Source organism: Symphalangus syndactylus, chromosome 14 (genome assembly GCF_028878055.3).
Source record: "Symphalangus syndactylus isolate Jambi chromosome 14, NHGRI_mSymSyn1-v2.1_pri, whole genome shotgun sequence".
Lineage (NCBI taxonomy): Eukaryota > Metazoa > Chordata > Mammalia > Primates > Hylobatidae > Symphalangus > Symphalangus syndactylus.
In genome coordinates, this window is record NC_072436.2 from 59,499,098 (window position 1) to 59,519,905 (window position 20,808).

A 20,808-nucleotide genomic window follows, 5' to 3' on the forward strand; every position below is an offset into this window, starting at 1 on the left:
CAATCAAAAGTAATGTCAAATTCTGTTAGTTGAATGCACAGAAGAGAAAGAAGTTTCGCAGAATGCTTCTGTGTAGTTTTTATTTGAAGTTATTCCTTTTTCCACTATAGGCCCCTTAGCGCTCCGAATGTCCACTTGCACTTTCTACAGAAAGAGTGTTTCAGATGTGCACAATCCAAAGTAAGGTTCAACTCTGTTAGTTGAATGCAAAGAAGAGAAAGAAGTTTCACAGAATGCTTCTGTGTTGTTTTTATTTGAAGATATTCCTTTTTCCACTTAAGGATCCTAAGCCCTCCAAATGTCCACTTGCAGTTTCTACAGAAAGAGTGTTTCAGAACTGCTCAATGCAAAGTAAAGTTCAACTCTTTTAGCTGAATGCACAGAAAAGAAAGAAGTTTCACAGAATGTTTCTGTGTAGCTTTTATTTGAAGATAGTCCTGTTTCCACTATAGGCCCTTTATCGCTCCGATTGTCCACTTGCAATTTCTACAGAAAGTGTGCTTCAGAACTGCTCATTAAAAGTAAGGTTCAACTCTGTTAGTTGAATGCACAGAACAGAAAGAAGTTTCGCAGAATGCTTCTCTGTAGTTTTTATTTGAGGATATTCCTTTTTCCAATAGACGACCCTTGGAGCTCCAATTGTTCACTTGCAGTTTCCCCAGAAGGAGTGTTTCAGAACTTCTCAATCAAAAGTAATGTTAAATTCTGTTAGTTGAATGCACAGAACAGAAAGAAGTTTCGCAGAATGCTTCTGTGTCGTTCTTACTTGAAGATATTCCTTTTTCCACTAAAGGCCCCTTAGCGCTCAGAATGTCCACTTGCAGCTACTGCAGAGAGAGTGTTTCAGAGCTGCTCAATTAAAAGTAAGCTTCAACTCTGTTAACCGAATGTTCAGAGCCCAAAGAAGTTTCACACAATGCTTCTGTGTAGTTTTTATTTGAAGATATTTCTTCTTCCACTATAGGCCCCTTAGTGCTCTGAATATCCACTTCCAGTTTCTACAGAGAGAGTGTTTCAGAACTGCTGAATCAAAAGTAAGCTTCAACTGTGTTAGCTGAATGCACAGAACAGAAAGAAATTTCACAGAATGCTTCTGTGTAGTTTTTATTTGAAGTTATTCCTTTTTCCACTATAGGCCCCTTAGCGCTCCGAATGTCCACTTGCACTTTCTACAGAAAGAGTGTTTCAGATGTGCACAATCCAAAGTAAGCTTCAAGTCTGCTAGTTGAAAGCGCAGAACAGAGAGAAGTTTCACAGAATACTTCTGTGTAGTTTTTATTGGAAGATATTCCTTTTTCCAATGTAGGCCCCTTAGCGATCGGAATGTCCACTTGCAGTTTCCGCAGAAGCAGTGTTTTAGAACTGCTGAATCAAAAGTAAGGCTCAACTCTGTTAGTTGAATGCAAAGAAGAGAAAGAAGTTTCACTGAATGCTTCTGTGTTGTTTTTATTTGAAGATATTCCTTTTTCAACTAAAGGATCCTAAGCCCTCCAAATGTCCACTTGCAGTTTCTACAGAAAGAGTGTTTCAGAACTGCTCAATGCAAAGTACAGTTCAACTCTTTTAGTTGAATGCACAGAACAGAAAGAAGTTTCACAGAATGCTTCTGTGTAGCTTTTATTTGAAGATACTCCTCTTTCCACTATAGGCCCTTTAGCGCTCCGATTGTCCACATGTAATTTCTACAGAAAGTTTGCTTCAGAACTGCTCACTAAAAAGTAAGGTTCAACTCTGTTAGTTGAATGCACAGAACAGAAAGAAGTTTCGCAGAATGCTTCTCTGTAGTTTTTATTTGAAGATATTCCTTTTTCCAATAGAGGACCCTTGGCGCTCCAATTGTTCACTTGCAGTTTCCCCAGAAGGAGTGTTTCAGAACTTCTCAATCAAAAGTAATGTCAAATTCTGTTAGTTGAATGCACAGAACAGAAAGAAGTTTCGCAGAATGCTTCTGTGTAGTTTTTATTTGAAGTTATTCCTTTTTCCACTATAGGCCCCTTAGCGCTCCGAATGTCCACTGGTACTTTCTACAGAAAGAGTGTTTCAGATGTGCACAATCCAAAGTAAGGTTCAACTCTGTTAGTTGAATGCAAAGAAGAGAAAGAAGTTTCACAGAATGCTTCTGTGTTGTTTTTATTTGAAGATATTCCTTTTTCCACTTAAGGATCCTAAGCCCTCCAAATGTCCACTTGCAGTTTCTACAGAAAGAGTGTTTCAGAACTGCTCAATGCAAAGTAAAGTTCAACACTTTTAGCTGAATGCACAGAAAAGAAAGAAGTTTCACAGAATGTTTCTGTGTAGCTTTTATTTGAAGATAGTCCTGTTTCCACTATAGGCCCTTTATCGCTCCGATTGTCCACTTGCAATTTCTACAGAAAGTGTGCTTCAGAACTGCTCATTAAAAAGTAAGGTTCAACTCTGTTAGTTGAATGCACAGAACAGAAAGAAGTTTCGCAGAATGCTTCTCTGTAGTTTTTATTTGAAGATATTCCTTTTTCCAATAGAGGACCCTTGGTGCTCCAATTGTTCACTTGCAGTTTCCCCAGAAGGAGTGTTTCAGAACTTCTCAATCAAAAGTAATGTTAAATTCTGTTAGTTGAATGCACAGAACAGAAAGAAGTTTCACAGAATGCTTCTGTGTAGTTCTTACTTGAAGATATTCCTTTTTCCACTAAAGGCCCCTTAGCGCTCAGAATGTCCACTTGCAGCTACTGCAGAGAGAGTGTTTCAGAGCTGCTCAATTAAAAGTAAGCTTCAACTCTGTTAACCGAATGTTCAGACCCCAAAGATGTTTCACACAATGCTTCTGTGTAGTTTTTATTTGAAGATATTTCTTCCACTATAGGCCCCTTAGTGCTCTGAATATCCACTTCCAGTTTCTACAGAGAGAGTGTTTCAGAACTGCTGAATCAAAAGTAAGCTTCAACTGTGTTAGCTGAATGCACAGAACAGAAAGAAATTTCACAGAATGCTTCTGTGTAGTTTTTATTTGAAGTTATTCCTTTTTCCACTATAGGCCCCTTAGCGCTCCGAATGTCCACTTGCACTTTCTACAGAAAGAGTGTTTCAGATGTGCACAATCCAAAGTAAGCTTCAAGTCTGCTAGTTGAAAGCGCAGAACAGAGAGAAGTTTCACAGAATACTTCTGTGTAGTTTTTATTGGAAGATATTCCTTTTTCCAATGTAGGCCCCTTAGCGATCGGAATGTCCACTTGCAGTTTCCGCAGAAGCAGTGTTTTAGAACTGCTGAATCAAAAGTAAGGCTCAACTCTGTTAGTTGAATGCAAAGAAGAGAAAGAAGTTTCACTGAATGCTTCTGTGTTGTTTTTATTTGAAGATATTCCTTTTTCAACTAAAGGATCCTAAGCCCTCCAAATGTCCAATGCAGTTTCTACAGAAAGAGTGTTTCAGAACTGCTCAATGCAAAGTACAGTTCAACTCTTTTAGTTGAATGCACAGAACAGAAAGAAGTTTCACAGAATGCTTCTGTGTAGCTTTTATTTGAAGATACTCCTCTTTCCACTATAGGCCCTTTAGCGCTCCGATTGTCCACATGTAATTTCTACAGAAAGTTTGCTTCAGAACTGCTCACTAAAAAGTAAGGTTCAACTCTGTTAGTTGAATGCACAGAACAGAAAGAAGTTTCGCAGAATGCTTCTCTGTAGTTTTTATTTGAAGATATTCCTTTTTCCAAGAGAGGACCCTTGGCGCTCCAATTGTTCACTTGCAGTTTCCCCAGAAGGAGTGTTTCAGAACTTCTCAATCAAAAGTAATGTTAAATTCTGTTTGTTGAATGCACAGAACAGAAAGAAGTTTCGCAGAATGCTTCTGTGTAGTTTTTATTTGAAGTTATTCCTTTTTCCACTATAGGCCCCTTAGCGCTCCGAATGTCCACTTGCACTTTCTACAGAAAGAGTGTTTCAGATGTGCACAATCCAAAGTAACGTTCAACTCTGTTAGTTGAATGCAAAGAAGAGAAAGAAGTTTCACAGAATGCTTCTGTGTTGTTTTTATTTGAAGATATTCCTTTTTCCACTTAAGGATCCTAAGCCCTCCAAATGTCCACTTGCAGTTTCTACAGAAAGAGTGTTTCAGAACTGCTCAATGCAAAGTAAAGTTCAACTCTTTTAGCTGAATGCACAGAAAGGAAAGAAGTTTCACAGAATGTTTCTGTGTAGCTTTTATTTGAAGATAGTCCTGTTTCCACTATAGGCCCTTTATAGCTCCGATTGTCCACTTGCAATTTCTACAGAAAGTGTGCTTCAGAACTGCTCATTAAAAAGTAAGGTTCAACTCTGTTAGTTGAATGCACAGAACAGAAAGAAGTTTCGCAGAATGCTTCTCTGTAGTTTTTATTTGAAGATATTCCTTTTTCCAATAGAGGACCCTTGGCGCTCCAATTGTTCACTTGCATTTTCCCCAGAAGGAGTGTTTCAGAACTTCTCAATCAAAAGTAATGTTAAATCCTGTTAGTTGAATGCACAGAACAGAAAGAAGTTTCGCAGAATGCTTCTGTGTAGTTCTTACTTGAAGATATTCCTTTTTCCACTAAAGGCCCCTTAGCGCTCAGAATGTCCACTTGCAGCTACTGCAGAGAGAGTGTTTCAGAGCTGCTCAATTAAAAGTAAGCTTCAACTCTGTTAACCGAATGTTCAGAGCCCAAAGAAGTTTCACACAATGCTTCTGTGTAGTTTTTATTTGAAGATATTTCTTCTTCCACTATAGGCCCCTTAGTGCTCTGAATATCCACATCCAGTTTCTACAGAGAGAGTGTTTCAGAACTGCTGAATCAAAAGTAAGCTTCAACTGTGTTAGTTGAATGCACAGAACAGAAAGAAATTTCACAGAATGCTTCTGTGTAGTTTTTATTTGAAGTTATTCCTTTTTCCACTATAGGCCCCTTAGCGCTCCGAATGTCCACTTGCACTTTCTACAGAAAGAGTGTTTCAGATGTGCACAATCCAAAGTAAGCTTCAAGTCTGCTAGTTGAAAGCGCAGAACAGAGAGAAGTTTCACAGAATACTTCTGTGTAGTTTTTATTGGAAGATATTCCTTTTTCCAATGTAGGCCCCTTAGCGATCGGAATGTCCACTTGCAGTTTCCGCAGAAGCAGTGTTTCAGAACTGCTGAATCAAAAGTAAGGCTCAACTCTGTTAGTTGAATGCAAAGAAGAGAAAGAAGTTTCACTGAATGCTTCTGTGTTGTTTTTATTTGAAGATATTCCTTTTTCAACTAAAGGATCCTAAGCCCTCCAAATGTCCACTTGCAGTTTCTACAGAAAGAGTGTTTCAGAACTGCTCAATGCAAAGTACAGTTCAACTCTTTTAGTTGAATGCACAGAACAGAAAGAAGTTTCACAGAATGCTTCTGTGTAGCTTTTATTTGAAGATACTCCTCTTTCCACTATAGGCCCTTTAGCGCTCCGATTGTCCACATGTAATTTCTACAGAAAGTTTGCTTCAGAACTGCTCACTAAAAAGTAAGGTTCAACTCTGTTAGTTGAATGCACAGAACAGAAAGATGTTTCGCAGAATGCTTCTCTGTAGTTTTTATTTGAAGATATTCCTTTTTCCAATAGAGGACCCTTGGCGCTCCAATTGTTCACTTGCAGTTTCCCCAGAAGGAGTGTTTCAGAACTTCTCAATCAAAAGTAATGTTAAATTCTGTTAGTTGAATGCACAGAACAGAAAGAAGTTTCGCAGAATGCTTCTGTGTAGTTTTTATTTGAAGTTATTCCTTTTTCCACTATAGGCCCTTTAGCGCTCCGAATGTCCACTTGCACTTTCTACAGAAAGAGTGTTTCAGATGTGCACAATCCAAAGTAAGGTTCACCTCTGTTAGTTGAATGCAAAGAAGAGAAAGAAGTTTCACAGAATGCTTCTGTGTTGTTTTTATTTGAAGATATTCCTTTTTCCACTTAAGGATCTTAAGCCCTCCAAATGTCCACTTGCAGTTTCTACAGAAAGAGTGTTTCAGAACTGCTCAATGCAAAGTAAAGTTCAACTCTTTTAGCTGAATGCACAGAAAAGAAAGAAGTTTCACAGAATGTTTCTGTGTAGCTTTTATTTGAAGATAGTCCTGTTTCCACTATAGGCCCTTTATCGCTCCGATTGTCCACTTGCAATTTCTACAGAAAGTGTGCTTCAGAACTGCTCATTAAAAAGTAAGGTTCAACTCTGTTAGTTGAATGCACAGGATAGAAGTTTCGCAGAATGCTTCTCTGTAGTTTTTATTTGAAGATATTCCTTTTTCCAATAGAGGACCCTTGGCGCTCCAATTGTTCACTTGCAGTTTCCCCAGAAGGAGTGTTTCAGAACTTCTCAATCAAAAGTAATGTTAAATCCTGTTAGTTGAATGCACAGAACAGAAAGAAGTTTCGCAGAATGCTTCTGTGTAGTTCTTACTTGAAGATATTCCTTTTTCCACTAAAGGCCCCTTAGCGCTCAGAATGTCCACTTGCAGCTACTGCAGAGAGAGTGTTTCAGAGCTGCTCAATTACAAGTAAGCTTCAACTCTGTTAACCGAATGTTCAGAGCCCAAAGAAGTTTCACACAATGCTTCTGTGTAGTTTTTATTTGAAGATATTTCTTCTTCCACTATAGGCCCCTTAGTGCTCTGAATATCCACTTCCAGTTTCTACAGAGAGAGTGTTTCAGAACTGCTGAATCAAAAGTAAGCTTCAACTGTGTTAGTTGAATGCACAGAACAGAAAGAAATTTCACAGAATGCTTCTGTGTAGTTTTTATTTGAAGTTATTCCTTTTTCCACTATAGGCCCCTTAGCGCTCCGAATGTCCACTTGCACTTTCTACAGAAAGAGTGTTTCAGATGTGCACAATCCAAAGTAAGCTTCAAGTCTGCTAGTTGAAAGCGCAGAACAGAGAGAAGTTTCACAGAATACTTCTGTGTAGTTTTTATTGGAAGATATTCCTTTTTCCAATGTAGGCCCCTTAGCGATCGGAATGTCCACTTGCAGTTTCCGCAGAAGCAGTGTTTTAGAACTGCTGAATCAAAAGTAAGGCTCAACTCTGTTAGTTGAATGCAAAGAAGAGAAAGAAGTTTCACTGAATGCTTCTGTGTTGTTTTTATTTGAAGATATTCCTTTTTCAACTAAAGGATCCTAAGCCCTCCAAATGTCCACTTGCAGTTTCTACAGAAAGAGTGTTTCAGAACTGCTCAATGCAAAGTACAGTTCAACTCTTTTAGTTGAATGCACAGAACAGAAAGAAGTTTCACAGAATGCTTCTGTGTAGCTTTTATTTGAAGATACTCCTCTTTCCACTATAGGCCCTTTAGCGCTCCGATTGTCCACATGTAATTTCTACAGAAAGTTTGCTTCAGAACTGCTCACTAAAAAGTAAGGTTCAACTCTGTTAGTTGAATGCACAGAACAGAAAGAAGTTTCGCAGAATGCTTCTCTGTAGTTTTTATTTGAAGATATTCCTTTTTCCAATAGAGGACCCTTGGCGCTCCAATTGTTCACTTGCAGTTTCCCCAGAAGGAGTGTTTCAGAACTTCTCAATCAAAAGTAATGTTAAATTCTGTTTGTTGAATGCACAGAACAGAAAGAAGTTTCGCAGAATGCTTCTGTGTAGTTTTTATTTGAAGTTATTCCTTTTTCCACTATAGGCCCCTTAGCGCTCCGAATGTCCACTTGCACTTTCTACAGAAAGAGTGTTTCAGATGTGCACAATCCAAAGTAACGTTCAACTCTGTTAGTTGAATGCAAAGAAGAGAAAGAAGTTTCACAGAATGCTTCTGTGTTGTTTTTATTTGAAGATATTCCTTTTTCCACTTAAGGATCCTAAGCCCTCCAAATGTCCACTTGCAGTTTCTACAGAAAGAGTGTTTCAGAACTGCTCAATGCAAAGTAAAGTTCAACTCTTTTAGCTGAATGCACAGAAAGGAAAGAAGTTTCACAGAATGTTTCTGTGTAGCTTTTATTTGAAGATAGTCCTGTTTCCACTATAGGCCCTTTATAGCTCCGATTGTCCACTTGCAATTTCTACAGAAAGTGTGCTTCAGAACTGCTCATTAAAAAGTAAGGTTCAACTCTGTTAGTTGAATGCACAGAACAGAAAGAAGTTTCGCAGAATGCTTCTCTGTAGTTTTTATTTGAAGATATTCCTTTTTCCAATAGAGGACCCTTGGCGCTCCAATTGTTCACTTGCAGTTTCCCCAGAAGGAGTGTTTCAGAACTTCTCAATCAAAAGTAATGTTAAATCCTGTTAGTTGAATGCACAGAACAGAAAGAAGTTTCGCAGAATGCTTCTGTGTAGTTCTTACTTGAAGATATTCCTTTTTCCACTAAAGGCCCCTTAGCGCTCAGAATGTCCACTTGCAGCTACTGCAGAGAGAGTGTTTCAGAGCTGCTCAATTAAAAGTAAGCTTCAACTCTGTTAACCGAATGTTCAGAGCCCAAAGAAGTTTCACACAATGCTTCTGTGTAGTTTTTATTTGAAGATATTTCTTCTTCCACTATAGGCCCCTTAGTGCTCTGAATATCCACTTCCAGTTTCTACAGAGAGAGTGTTTCAGAACTGCTGAATCAAAAGTAAGCTTCAACTGTGTTAGTTGAATGCACAGAACAGAAAGAAATTTCACAGAATGCTTCTGTGTAGTTTTTATTTGAAGTTATTCCTTTTTCCACTATAGGCCCCTTAGCGCTCCGAATGTCCACTTGCACTTTCTACAGAAAGAGTGTTTCAGATGTGCACAATCCAAAGTAAGCTTCAAGTCTGCTAGTTGAAAGCGCAGAACAGAGAGAAGTTTCACAGAATACTTCTGTGTAGTTTTTATTGGAAGATATTCCTTTTTCCAATGTAGGCCCCTTAGCGATCGGAATGTCCACTTGCAGTTTCCGCAGAAGCAGTGTTTTAGAACTGCTGAATCAAAAGTAAGGCTCAACTCTGTTAGTTGAATGCAAAGAAGAGAAAGAAGTTTCACTGAATGCTTCTGTGTTGTTTTTATTTGAAGATATTCCTTTTTCAACTAAAGGATCTTAAGCCCTCCAAATGTCCACTTGCAGGTTCTACAGAAAGAGTGTTTCAGAACTGCTCAATGCAAAGTACAGTTCAACTCTTTTAGTTGAATGCACAGAACAGAAAGAAGTTTCACAGAATGCTTCTGTGTAGCTTTTATTTGAAGATACTCCTCTTTCCACTATAGGCCCTTTAGCGCTCCGATTGTCCACATGTAATTTCTACAGAAAGTTTGCTTCAGAACTGCTCACTAAAAAGTAAGGTTCAACTCTGTTAGTTGAATGCACAGAACAGAAAGAAGTTTCGCAGAATGCTTCTCTGTAGTTTTTATTTGAAGATATTCCTTTTTCCAATAGAGGACCCTTGGCGCTCCAATTGTTCACTTGCAGTTTCCCCAGAAGGAGTGTTTCAGAACTTCTCAATCAAAAGTAATGTCAAATTCTGTTAGTTGAATGCACAGAACAGAAAGAAGTTTCGCAGAATGCTTCTGTGTAGTTTTTATTTGAAGTTATTCCTTTTTCCACTATAGGCCCCTTAGCGCTCCGAATGTCCACTTGCACTTTCTACAGAAAGAGTGTTTCAGATGTGCACAATCCAAAGTAAGGTTCAACTCTGTTAGTTGAATGCAAAGAAGAGAAAGAAGTTTCACAGAATGCTTCTGTGTTGTTTTTATTTGAAGATATTCCTTTTTCCACTTAAGGATCCTAAGCCCTCCAAATGTCCACTTGCAGTTTCTACAGAAAGAGTGTTTCAGAACTGCTCAATGCAAAGTAAAGTTCAACTCTTTTAGCTGAATGCACAGAAAAGAAAGAAGTTTCACAGAATGTTTCTGTGTAGCTTTTATTTGAAGATAGTCCTGTTTCCACTATAGGCCCTTTATCGCTCCGATTGTCCCCTTGCAATTTCTACAGAAAGTGTGCTTCAGAACTGCTCATTAAAAGTAAGGTTCAACTCTGTTAGTTGAATGCACAGAACAGAAAGAAGTTTCGCAGAATGCTTCTCTGTAGTTTTTATTTGAGGATATTCCTTTTTCCAATAGACGACCCTTGGAGCTCCAATTGTTCACTTGCAGTTTCCCCAGAAGGAGTGTTTCAGAACTTCTCAATCAAAAGTAATGTTAAATTCTGTTAGTTGAATGCACAGAACAGAAAGAAGTTTCGCAGAATGCTTCTGTGTCGTTCTTACTTGAAGATATTCCTTTTTCCACTAAAGGCCCCTTAGCGCTCAGAATGTCCACTTGCAGCTACTGCAGAGAGAGTGTTTCAGAGCTGCTCAATTAAAAGTAAGCTTCAACTCTGTTAACCGAATGTTCAGAGCCCAAAGAAGTTTCACACAATGCTTCTGTGTAGTTTTTATTTGAAGATATTTCTTCTTCCACTATAGGCCCCTTAGTGCTCTGAATATCCACTTCCAGTTTCTACAGAGAGAGTGTTTCAGAACTGCTGAATCAAAAGTAAGCTTCAACTGTGTTAGCTGAATGCACAGAACAGAAAGAAATTTCACAGAATGCTTCTGTGTAGTTTTTATTTGAAGTTATTCCTTTTTCCACTATAGGCCCCTTAGCGCTCCGAATGTCCACTTGCACTTTCTACAGAAAGAGTGTTTCAGATGTGCACAATCCAAAGTAAGCTTCAAGTCTGCTAGTTGAAAGCGCAGAACAGAGAGAAGTTTCACAGAATACTTCTGTGTAGTTTTTATTGGAAGATATTCCTTTTTCCAATGTAGGCCCCTTAGCGATCGGAATGTCCACTTGCAGTTTCCGCAGAAGCAGTGTTTTAGAACTGCTGAATCAAAAGTAAGGCTCAACTCTGTTAGTTGAATGCAAAGAAGAGAAAGAAGTTTCACTGAATGCTTCTGTGTTGTTTTTATTTGAAGATATTCCTTTTTCAACTAAAGGATCCTAAGCCCTCCAAATGTCCACTTGCAGTTTCTACAGAAAGAGTGTTTCAGAACTGCTCAATGCAAAGTACAGTTCAACTCTTTTAGTTGAATGCACAGAACAGAAAGAAGTTTCACAGAATGCTTCTGTGTAGCTTTTATTTGAAGATACTCCTCTTTCCACTATAGGCCCTTTAGCGCTCCGATTGTCCACATGTAATTTCTACAGAAAGTTTGCTTCAGAACTGCTCACTAAAAAGTAAGGTTCAACTCTGTTAGTTGAATGCACAGAACAGAAAGAAGTTTCGCAGAATGCTTCTCTGTAGTTTTTATTTGAAGATATTCCTTTTTCCAATAGAGGACCCTTGGCGCTCCAATTGTTCACTTGCAGTTTCCCCAGAAGGAGTGTTTCAGATCTTCTCAATCAAAAGTAATGTCAAATTCTGTTAGTTGAATGCACAGAACAGAAAGAAGTTTCGCAGAATGCTTCTGTGTAGTTTTTATTTGAAGTTATTCCTTTTTCCACTATAGGCCCCTTAGCGCTCCGAATGTCCACTGGTACTTTCTACAGAAAGAGTGTTTCAGATGTGCACAATCCAAAGTAAGGTTCAACTCTGTTAGTTGAATGCAAAGAAGAGAAAGAAGTTTCACAGAATGCTTCTGTGTTGTTTTTATTTGAAGATATTCCTTTTTCCACTTAAGGATCCTAAGCCCTCCAAATGTCCACTTGCAGTTTCTACAGAAAGAGTGTTTCAGAACTGCTCAATGCAAAGTAAAGTTCAACACTTTTAGCTGAATGCACAGAAAAGAAAGAAGTTTCACAGAATGTTTCTGTGTAGCTTTTATTTGAAGATAGTCCTTTTTCCACTATAGGCCCTTTATCGCTCCGATTGTCCACTTGCAATTTCTACAGAAAGTGTGCTTCAGAACTGCTCATTAAAAAGTAAGGTTCAACTCTGTTAGTTGAATGCACAGAACAGAAAGAAGTTTCGCAGAATGCTTCTCTGTAGTTTTTATTTGAAGATATTCCTTTTTCCAACAGAGGACCCTTGGCGCTCCAATTGTTCACTTGCAGTTTCCCCAGAAGGAGTGTTTCAGAACTTCTCAATCAAAAGTAATGTTAAATTCTGTTAGTTGAATGCACAGAACAGAAAGAAGTTTCACAGAATGCTTCTGTGTAGTTCTTACTTGAAGATATTCCTTTTTCCACTAAAGGCCCCTTAGCGCTCAGAATGTCCACTTGCAGCTACTGCAGAGAGAGTGTTTCAGAGCTGCTCAATTAAAAGTAAGCTTCAACTCTGTTAACCGAATGTTCAGACCCCAAAGATGTTTCACACAATGCTTCTGTGTAGTTTTTATTTGAAGATATTTCTTCCACTATAGGCCCCTTAGTGCTCTGAATATCCACTTCCAGTTTCTACAGAGAGAGTGTTTCAGAACTGCTGAATCAAAAGTAAGCTTCAACTGTGTTAGCTGAATGCACAGAAAAGAAAGAAATTTCACAGAATGCTTCTGTGTAGTTTTTATTTGAAGTTATTCCTTTTTCCACTATAGGCCCCTTAGCGCTCCGAATGTCCACTTGCACTTTCTACAGAAAGAGTGTTTCAGATGTGCACAATCCAAAGTAAGCTTCAAGTCTGCTAGTTGAAAGCGCAGAACAGAGAGAAGTTTCACAGAATACTTCTGTGTAGTTTTTATTGGAAGATATTCCTTTTTCCAATGTAGGCCCCTTACCGATCGGAATGTCCACTTGCAGTTTCCGCAGAAGCAGTGTTTTAGAACTGCTGAATCAAAAGTAAGGCTCAACTCTGTTAGTTGAATGCAAAGAAGAGAAAGAAGTTTCACTGAATGCTTCTGTGTTGTTTTTATTTGAAGATATTCCTTTTTCAACTAAAGGATCTTAAGCCCTCCAAATGTCCACTTGCAGTTTCTACAGAAAGTGTGTTTCAGAACTGCTCAATGCAAAGTACAGTTCAACTCTTTTAGTTGAATGCACAGAACAGAAAGAAGTTTCACAGAATGCTTCTGTGTAGCTTTTATTTGAAGATACTCCTCTTTCCACTATAGGCCCTTTAGCGCTCCGATTGTCCACATGTAATTTCTACAGAAAGTTTGCTTCAGAACTGCTCACTAAAAAGTAACGTTCAACTCTGTTAGTTGAATGCACAGAACAGAAAGAAGTTTCGCAGAATGCTTCTCTGTAGTTTTTATTTGAAGATATTCCTTTTTCCAATAGAGGACCCTTGGCGCTCCAATTGTTCACTTGCAGTTTCCCCAGAAGGAGTGTTTCAGAACTTCTCAATCAAAAGTAATGTTAAATTCTGTTTGTTGAATGCACAGAACAGAAAGAAGTTTCGCAGAATGCTTCTGTGTAGTTTTTATTTGAAGTTATTCCTTTTTCCACTATAGGCCCCTTAGCGCTCCGAATGTCCACTTGCACTTTCTACAGAAAGAGTGTTTCAGATGTGCACAATCCAAAGTAACGTTCAACTCTGTTAGTTGAATGCAAAGAAGAGAAAGATGTTTCACAGAATGCTTCTGTGTTGTTTTTATTTGAAGATATTCCTTTTTCCACTTAAGGATCCTAAGCCCTCCAAATGTCCACTTGCAGTTTCTACAGAAAGAGTGTTTCAGAACTGCTCAATGCAAAGTAAAGTTCAACTCTTTTAGCTGAATGCACAGAAAGGAAAGAAGTTTCACAGAATGTTTCTGTGTAGCTTTTATTTGAAGATAGTCCTGTTTCCACTATAGGCCCTTTATCGCTCCGATTGTCCACTTGCAATTTCTACAGAAAGTGTGCTTCAGAACTGCTCATTAAAAAGTAAGGTTCAACTCTGTTAGTTGAATGCACAGAACAGAAAGAAGTTTCGCAGAATGCTTCTCTGTAGTTTTTATTTGAAGGTATTCCTTTTTCCAATAGAGGACCCTTGGCGCTCCAATTGTTCACTTGCAGTTTCCCCAGAAGGAGTGTTTCAGAACTTCTCAATCAAAAGTAATGTTAAATCCTGTTAGTTGAATGCACAGAACAGAAAGAAGTTTCGCAGAATGCTTCTGTGTAGTTCTTACTTGAAGATATTCCTTTTTCCACTAAAGGCCCCTTAGCGCTCAGAATGTCCACTTGCAGCTACTGCAGAGAGAGTGTTTCAGAGCTGCTCAATTAAAAGTAAGCTTCAACTCTGTTAACCGAATGTTCAGAGCCCAAAGAAGTTTCACACAATGCTTCTGTGTAGTTTTTATTTGAAGATATTTCTTCTTCCACTATAGGCCCCTTAGTGCTCTGAATATCCACTTCCAGTTTCTACAGAGAGAGTGTTTCAGAACTGCTGAATCAAAAGTAAGCTTCAACTGTGTTAGTTGAATGCACAGAACAGAAAGAAATTTCACAGAATGCTTCTGTGTAGTTTTTATTTGAAGTTATTCCTTTTTCCACTATAGGCCCCTTAGCGCTCCGAATGTCCACTTGCACTTTCTACAGAAAGAGTGTTTCAGATGTGCACAATCCAAAGTAAGCTTCAAGTCTGCTAGTTGAAAGCGCAGAACAGAGAGAAGTTTCACAGAATACTTCTGTGTAGTTTTTATTGGAAGATATTCCTTTTTCCAATGTAGGCCCCTTAGCGATCGGAATGTCCACTTGCAGTTTCCGCAGAAGCAGTGTTTTAGAACTGCTGAATCAAAAGTAAGGCTCAACTCTGTTAGTTGAATGCAAAGAAGAGAAAGAAGTTTCACTGAATGCTTCTGTGTTGTTTTTATTTGAAGATATTCCTTTTTCAACTAAAGGATCCTAAGCCCTCCAAATGTCCACTTGCAGTTTCTACAGAAAGAGTGTTTCAGAACTGCTCAATGCAAAGTACAGTTCAACCCTTTTAGTTGAATGCACAGAACAGAAAGAAGTTTCACAGAATGCTTCTGTGTAGCTTTTATTTGAAGATACTCCTCTTTCCACTATAGGCCCTTTAGCGCTCCGATTGTCCACATGTAATTTCTACAGAAAGTTTGCTTCAGAACTGCTCACTAAAAAGTAAGGTTCAACTCTGTTAGTTGAATGCACAGAACAGAAAGAAGTTTCGCAGAATGCTTCTCTGTAGTTTTTATTTGAAGATATTCCTTTTTCCAATAGAGGACCCTTGGCGCTCCAATTGTTCACTTGCAGTTTCCCCAGAAGGAGTGTTTCAGAACTTCTCAATCAAAAGTAATGTCAAATTCTGTTAGTTGAATGCACAGAACAGAAAGAAGTTTCGCAGAATGCTTCTGTGTAGTTTTTATTTGAAGTTATTCCTTTTTCCACTATAGGCCCCTTAGCGCTCCGAATGTCCACTTGCACTTTCTACAGAAAGAGTGTTTCAGATGTGCACAATCCAAAGTAAGGTTCAACTCTGTTAGTTGAATGCAAAGAAGAGAAAGAAGTTTCACAGAATGCTTCTGTGTTGTTTTTATTTGAAGATATTCCTTTTTCCACTTAAGGATCCTAAGCCCTCCAAATGTCCACTTGCAGTTTCTACAGAAAGAGTGTTTCAGAACTGCTCAATGCAAAGTAAAGTTCAACTCTTTTAGCTGAATGCACAGAAAAGAAAGAAGTTTCACAGAATGTTTCTGTGTAGCTTTTATTTGAAGATAGTCCTGTTTCCACTATAGGCCCTTTATCGCTCCGATTGTCCCCTTGCAATTTCTACAGAAAGTGTGCTTCAGAACTGCTCATTAAAAGTAAGGTTCAACTCTGTTAGTTGAATGCACAGAACAGAAAGAAGTTTCGCAGAATGCTTCTCTGTAGTTTTTATTTGAGGATATTCCTTTTTCCAATAGACGACCCTTGGAGCTCCAATTGTTCACTTGCAGTTTCCCCAGAAGGAGTGTTTCAGAACTTCTCAATCAAAAGTAATGTTAAATTCTGTTAGTTGAATGCACAGAACAGAAAGAAGTTTCGCAGAATGCTTCTGTGTCGTTCTTACTTGAAGATATTCCTTTTTCCACTAAAGGCCCCTTAGCGCTCAGAATGTCCACTTGCAGCTACTGCAGAGAGAGTGTTTCAGAGCTGCTCAATTAAAAGTAAGCTTCAACTCTGTTAACCGAATGTTCAGACCCCAAAGATGTTTCACACAATGCTTCTGTGTAGTTTTTATTTGAAGATATTTCTTCCACTATAGGCCCCTTAGTGCTCTGAATATCCACTTCCAGTTTCTACAGAGAGAGTGTTTCAGAACTGCTGAATCAAAAGTAAGCTTCAACTGTGTTAGCTGAATGCACAGAACAGAAAGAAATTTCACAGAATGCTTCTGTGTAGTTTTTATTTGAAGTTATTCCTTTTTCCACTATAGGCCCCTTAGCGCTCCGAATGTCCACTTGCACTTTCTACAGAAAGAGTGTTTCAGATGTGCACAATCCAAAGTAAGCTTCAAGTCTGCTAGTTGAAAGCGCAGAACAGAGAGAAGTTTCACAGAATACTTCTGTGTAGTTTTTATTGGAAGATATTCCTTTTTCCAATGTAGGCCCCTTAGCGATCGGAATGTCCACTTGCAGTTTCCGCAGAAGCAGTGTTTTAGAACTGCTGAATCAAAAGTAAGGCTCAACTCTGTTAGTTGAATGCAAAGAAGAGAAAGAAGTTTCACTGAATGCTTCTGTGTTGTTTTTATTTGAAGATATTCCTTTTTCAACTAAAGGATCCTAAGCCCTCCAAATGTCCAATGCAGTTTCTACAGAAAGAGTGTTTCAGAACTGCTCAATGCAAAGTACAGTTCAACTCTTTTAGTTGAATGCACAGAACAGAAAGAAGTTTCACAGAATGCTTCTGTGTAGCTTTTATTTGAAGATACTCCTCTTTCCACTATAGGCCCTTTAGCGCTCCGATTGTCCACATGTAATTTGTACAGAAAGTTTGCTTCAGAACTGCTCACTAAAAAGTAAGGTTCAACTCTGTTAGTTGAATGCACAGAACAGAAAGAAGTTTCGCAGAATGCTTCTCTGTAGTTTTTATTTGAAGATATTCCTTTTTCCAATAGAGGACCCTTGGCGCTCCAATTGTTCACTTGCAGTTTCCCCAGAAGGAGTGTTTCAGAACTTCTCAATCAAAAGTAATGTTAAATTCTGTTAGTTGAATGCACAGAACAGAAAGAAGTTTCGCAGAATGCTTCTGTGTCGTTTTTATTTGAAGTTATTCCTTTTTCCACTATAGGCCCCTTAGCGCTCCGAATGTCCACTTGCACTTTCTACAGAAAGAGTGTTTCAGATGTGCACAATCCAAAGTAAGGTTCAACTCTGTTAGTTGAATGCAAAGAAGAGAAAGAAGTTTCACAGAATGCTTCTGTGTTGTTTTTATTTGAAGATATTCCTTTTTCCACTTAAGGATCCTAAGCCCTCCAAATATCCACTTGCAGTTTCTACAGAAAGAGTGTTTCAGAACTGCTCAATGCAAAGTAAAGTTCAACTCTTTTAGCTGAATGCACAGAAAGGAAAGAAGTTTCACAGAATGTTTCTGTGTAGCTTTTATTTGAAGATAGTCCTGTTTCCACTATAGGCCCTTTATAGCTCCGATTGTCCACTTGCAATTTCTACAGAAAGTGTGCTTCAGAACTGCTCATTAAAAAGTAAGGTTCAACTCTGTTAGTTGAATGCACAGAACAGAAAGAAGTTTCGCAGAATGCTTCTCTGTAGTTTTTATTTGAAGGTATTCCTTTTTCCAATAGAGGACCCTTGGCGCTCCAATTGTTCACTTGCATTTTCCCCAGAAGGAGTGTTTCAGAACTTCTCAATCAAAAGTAATGTTAAATCCTGTTAGTTGAATGCACAGAACAGAAAGAAGTTTCGCAGAATGCTTCTGTGTAGTTCTTACTTGAAGATATTCCTTTTTCCACTAAAGGCCCCTTAGCGCTCAGAATGTCCACTTGCAGCTACTGCAGAGAGAGTGTTTCAGAGCTGCTCAATTAAAAGTAAGCTTCAACTCTGTTAACCGAATGTTCAGAGCCCAAAGAAGTTTCACACAATGCTTCTGTGTAGTTTTTATTTGAAGATATTTCTTCTTCCACTATAGGCCCCTTAGTGCTCTGAATATCCACTTCCAGTTTCTACAGAGAGAGTGTTTCAGAACTGCTGAATCAAAAGTAAGCTTCAACTGTGTTAGTTGAATGCACAGAACAGAAAGAAATTTCACAGAATGCTTCTGTGTAGTTTTTATTTGAAGTTATTCCTTTTTCCACTATAGGCCCCTTAGCGCTCCGAATGTCCACTTGCACTTTCTACAGAAAGAGTGTTTCAGATGTGCACAATCCAAAGTAAGCTTCAAGTCTGCTAGTTGAAAGCGCAGAACAGAGAGAAGTTTCACAGAATACTTCTGTGTAGTTTTTATTGGAAGATATTCCTTTTTCCAATGTAGGCCCCTTAGCGATCGGAATGTCCACTTGCAGTTTCCGCAGAAGCAGTGTTTTAGAACTGCTGAATCAAAAGTAAGGCTCAACTCTGTTAGTTGAATGCAAAGAAGAGAAAGAAGTTTCACTGAATGCTTCTGTGTTGTTTTTATTTGAAGATATTCCTTTTTCAACTAAAGGATCCTAAGCCCACCAAATGTCCACTTGCAGTTTCTACAGAAAGAGTGTTTCAGAACTGCTCAATGCAAAGTACATTTCAACCCTTTTAGTTGAATGCACAGAACAGAAAGAAGTTTCACAGAATGCTTCTGTGTAGCTTTTATTTGAAGATACTCCTCTTTCCACTATAGGCCCTTTAGCGCTCCGATTGTCCACATGTAATTTCTACAGAAAGTTTGCTTCAGAACTGCTCACTAAAAAGTAAGGTTCAACTCTGTTAGTTGAATGCACAGAACAGAAAGAAGTTTCGCAGAATGCTTCTCTGTAGTTTTTATTTGAAGATATTCCTTTTTCCAATAGAGGACCCTTGGCGCTCCAATTGTTCACTTGCAGTTTCCCCAGAAGGAGTGTTTCAGAACTTCTCAATCAAAAGTAATGTCAAATTCTGTTAGTTGAATGCACAGAACAGAAAGAAGTTTCGCAGAATGCTTCTGTGTAGTTTTTATTTGAAGTTATTCCTTTTTCCACTATAGGCCCCTTAGCGCTCCGAATGTCCACTTGCACTTTCTACAGAAAGAGTGTTTCAGATGTGCACAATCCAAAGTAAGGTTCAACTCTGTTAGTTGAATGCAAAGAAGAGAAAGAAGTTTCACAGAATGCTTCTGTGTTGTTTTTATTTGAAGATATTCCTTTTTCCACTTAAGGATCCTAAGCCCTCCAAATGTCCACTTGCAGTTTCTACAGAAAGAGTGTTTCAGAACTGCTCAATGCAAAGTAAACTTCAACTCTTTTAGCTGAATGCACAGAAAAGAAAGAAGTTTCACAGAATGTTTCTGTGTAGCTTTTATTTGAAGATAGTCCTGTTTCCACTATAGGCCCTTTATCGCTCCGATTGTCCCCTTGCAATTTCTACAGAAAGTGTGCTTCAGAACTGCTCATTAAAAGTAAGGTTCAACTCTGTTAGTTGAATGCACAGAACAGAAAGAAGTTTCGCAGAATGCTTCTCTGTAGTTTTTATTTGAGGATATTCCTTTTTCCAATAGACGACCCTTGGAGCTCCAATTGTTCACTTGCAGTTTCCCCAGAAGGAGTGTTTCAGAACTTCTCAATCAAAAGTAATGTTAAATCCTGTTAGTTGAATGCACAGAACAGAAAGAAGTTTCGCAGAATGCTTCTGTGTAGTTCTTACTTGAAGATATTCCTTTTTCCACTAAAGGCCCCTTAGCGCTCAGAATGTCCACTTGCAGCTACTGCAGAGAGAGTGTTTCAGAGCTGCTCAATTAAAAGTAAGCTTCAACTCTGTTAACCGAATGTTCAGAGCCCAAAGAAGTTTCACACAATGCTTCTGTGTAGTTTTTATTTGAAGATATTTCTTCTTCCACTATAGGCCCCTTAGTGCTCTGAATATCCACTTCCAGTTTCTACAGAGAGAGTGTTTCAGAACTGCTGAATCAAAAGTAAGCTTCAACTGTGTTAGTTGAATGCACAGAACAGAAAGAAATTTCACAGAATGCTTCTGTGTAGTTTTTATTTGAAGTTATTCCTTTTTCCACTATAGGCCCCTTAGCGCTCCGAATGTCCACTTGCACTTTCTACAGAAAGAGTGTTTCAGATGTGCACAATCCAAAGTAAGCTTCAAGTCTGCTAGTTGAAAGCGCAGAACAGAGAGAAGTTTCACAGAATACTTCTGTGTAGTTTTTATTGGAAGATATTCCTTTTTCCAATGTAGGCCCCTTAGCGATCGGAATGTCCACTTGCAGTTTCCGCAGAAGCAGTGTTTTAGAACTGCTGAATCAAAAGTAAGGCTCAACTCTGTTAGTTGAATGCAAAGAAGAGAAAGAAGTTTCACTGAATGCTTCTGTGTTGTTTTTATTTGAAGATATTCCTTTTTCAACTAAAGGATCCTAAGCCCTCCAAATGTCCACTTGCAGTTTCTACAGAAAGAGTGTTTCAGAACTGCTCAATGCAAAGTACAGTTCAACCCTTTTAGTTGAATGCACAGAACAGAAAGAAGTTTCACAGAATGCTTCTGTGTAGCTTTTATTTGAAGATACTCCTCTTTCCACTATAGGCCCTTTAGCGCTCCGATTGTCCACATGTAATTTCTACAGAAAGTTTGCTTCAGAACTGCTCACTAAAAAGTAAGGTTCAACTCTGTTAGTTGAATGCACAGAACAGAAAGAAGTTTCGCAGAATGCTTCTCTGTAGTTTTTATTTGAAGATATTCCTTTTTCCAATAGAGGACCCTTGGCGCTCCAATTGTTCACTTGCAGTTTCCCCAGAAGGAGTGTTTCAGAACTTCTCAATCAAAAGTAATGTCAAATTCTGTTAGTTGAATGCACAGAACAGAAAGAAGTTTCGCAGAATGCTTCTGTGTAGTTTTTATTTGAAGTTATTCCTTTTTCCACTATAGGCCCCTTAGCGCTCCGAATGTCCACT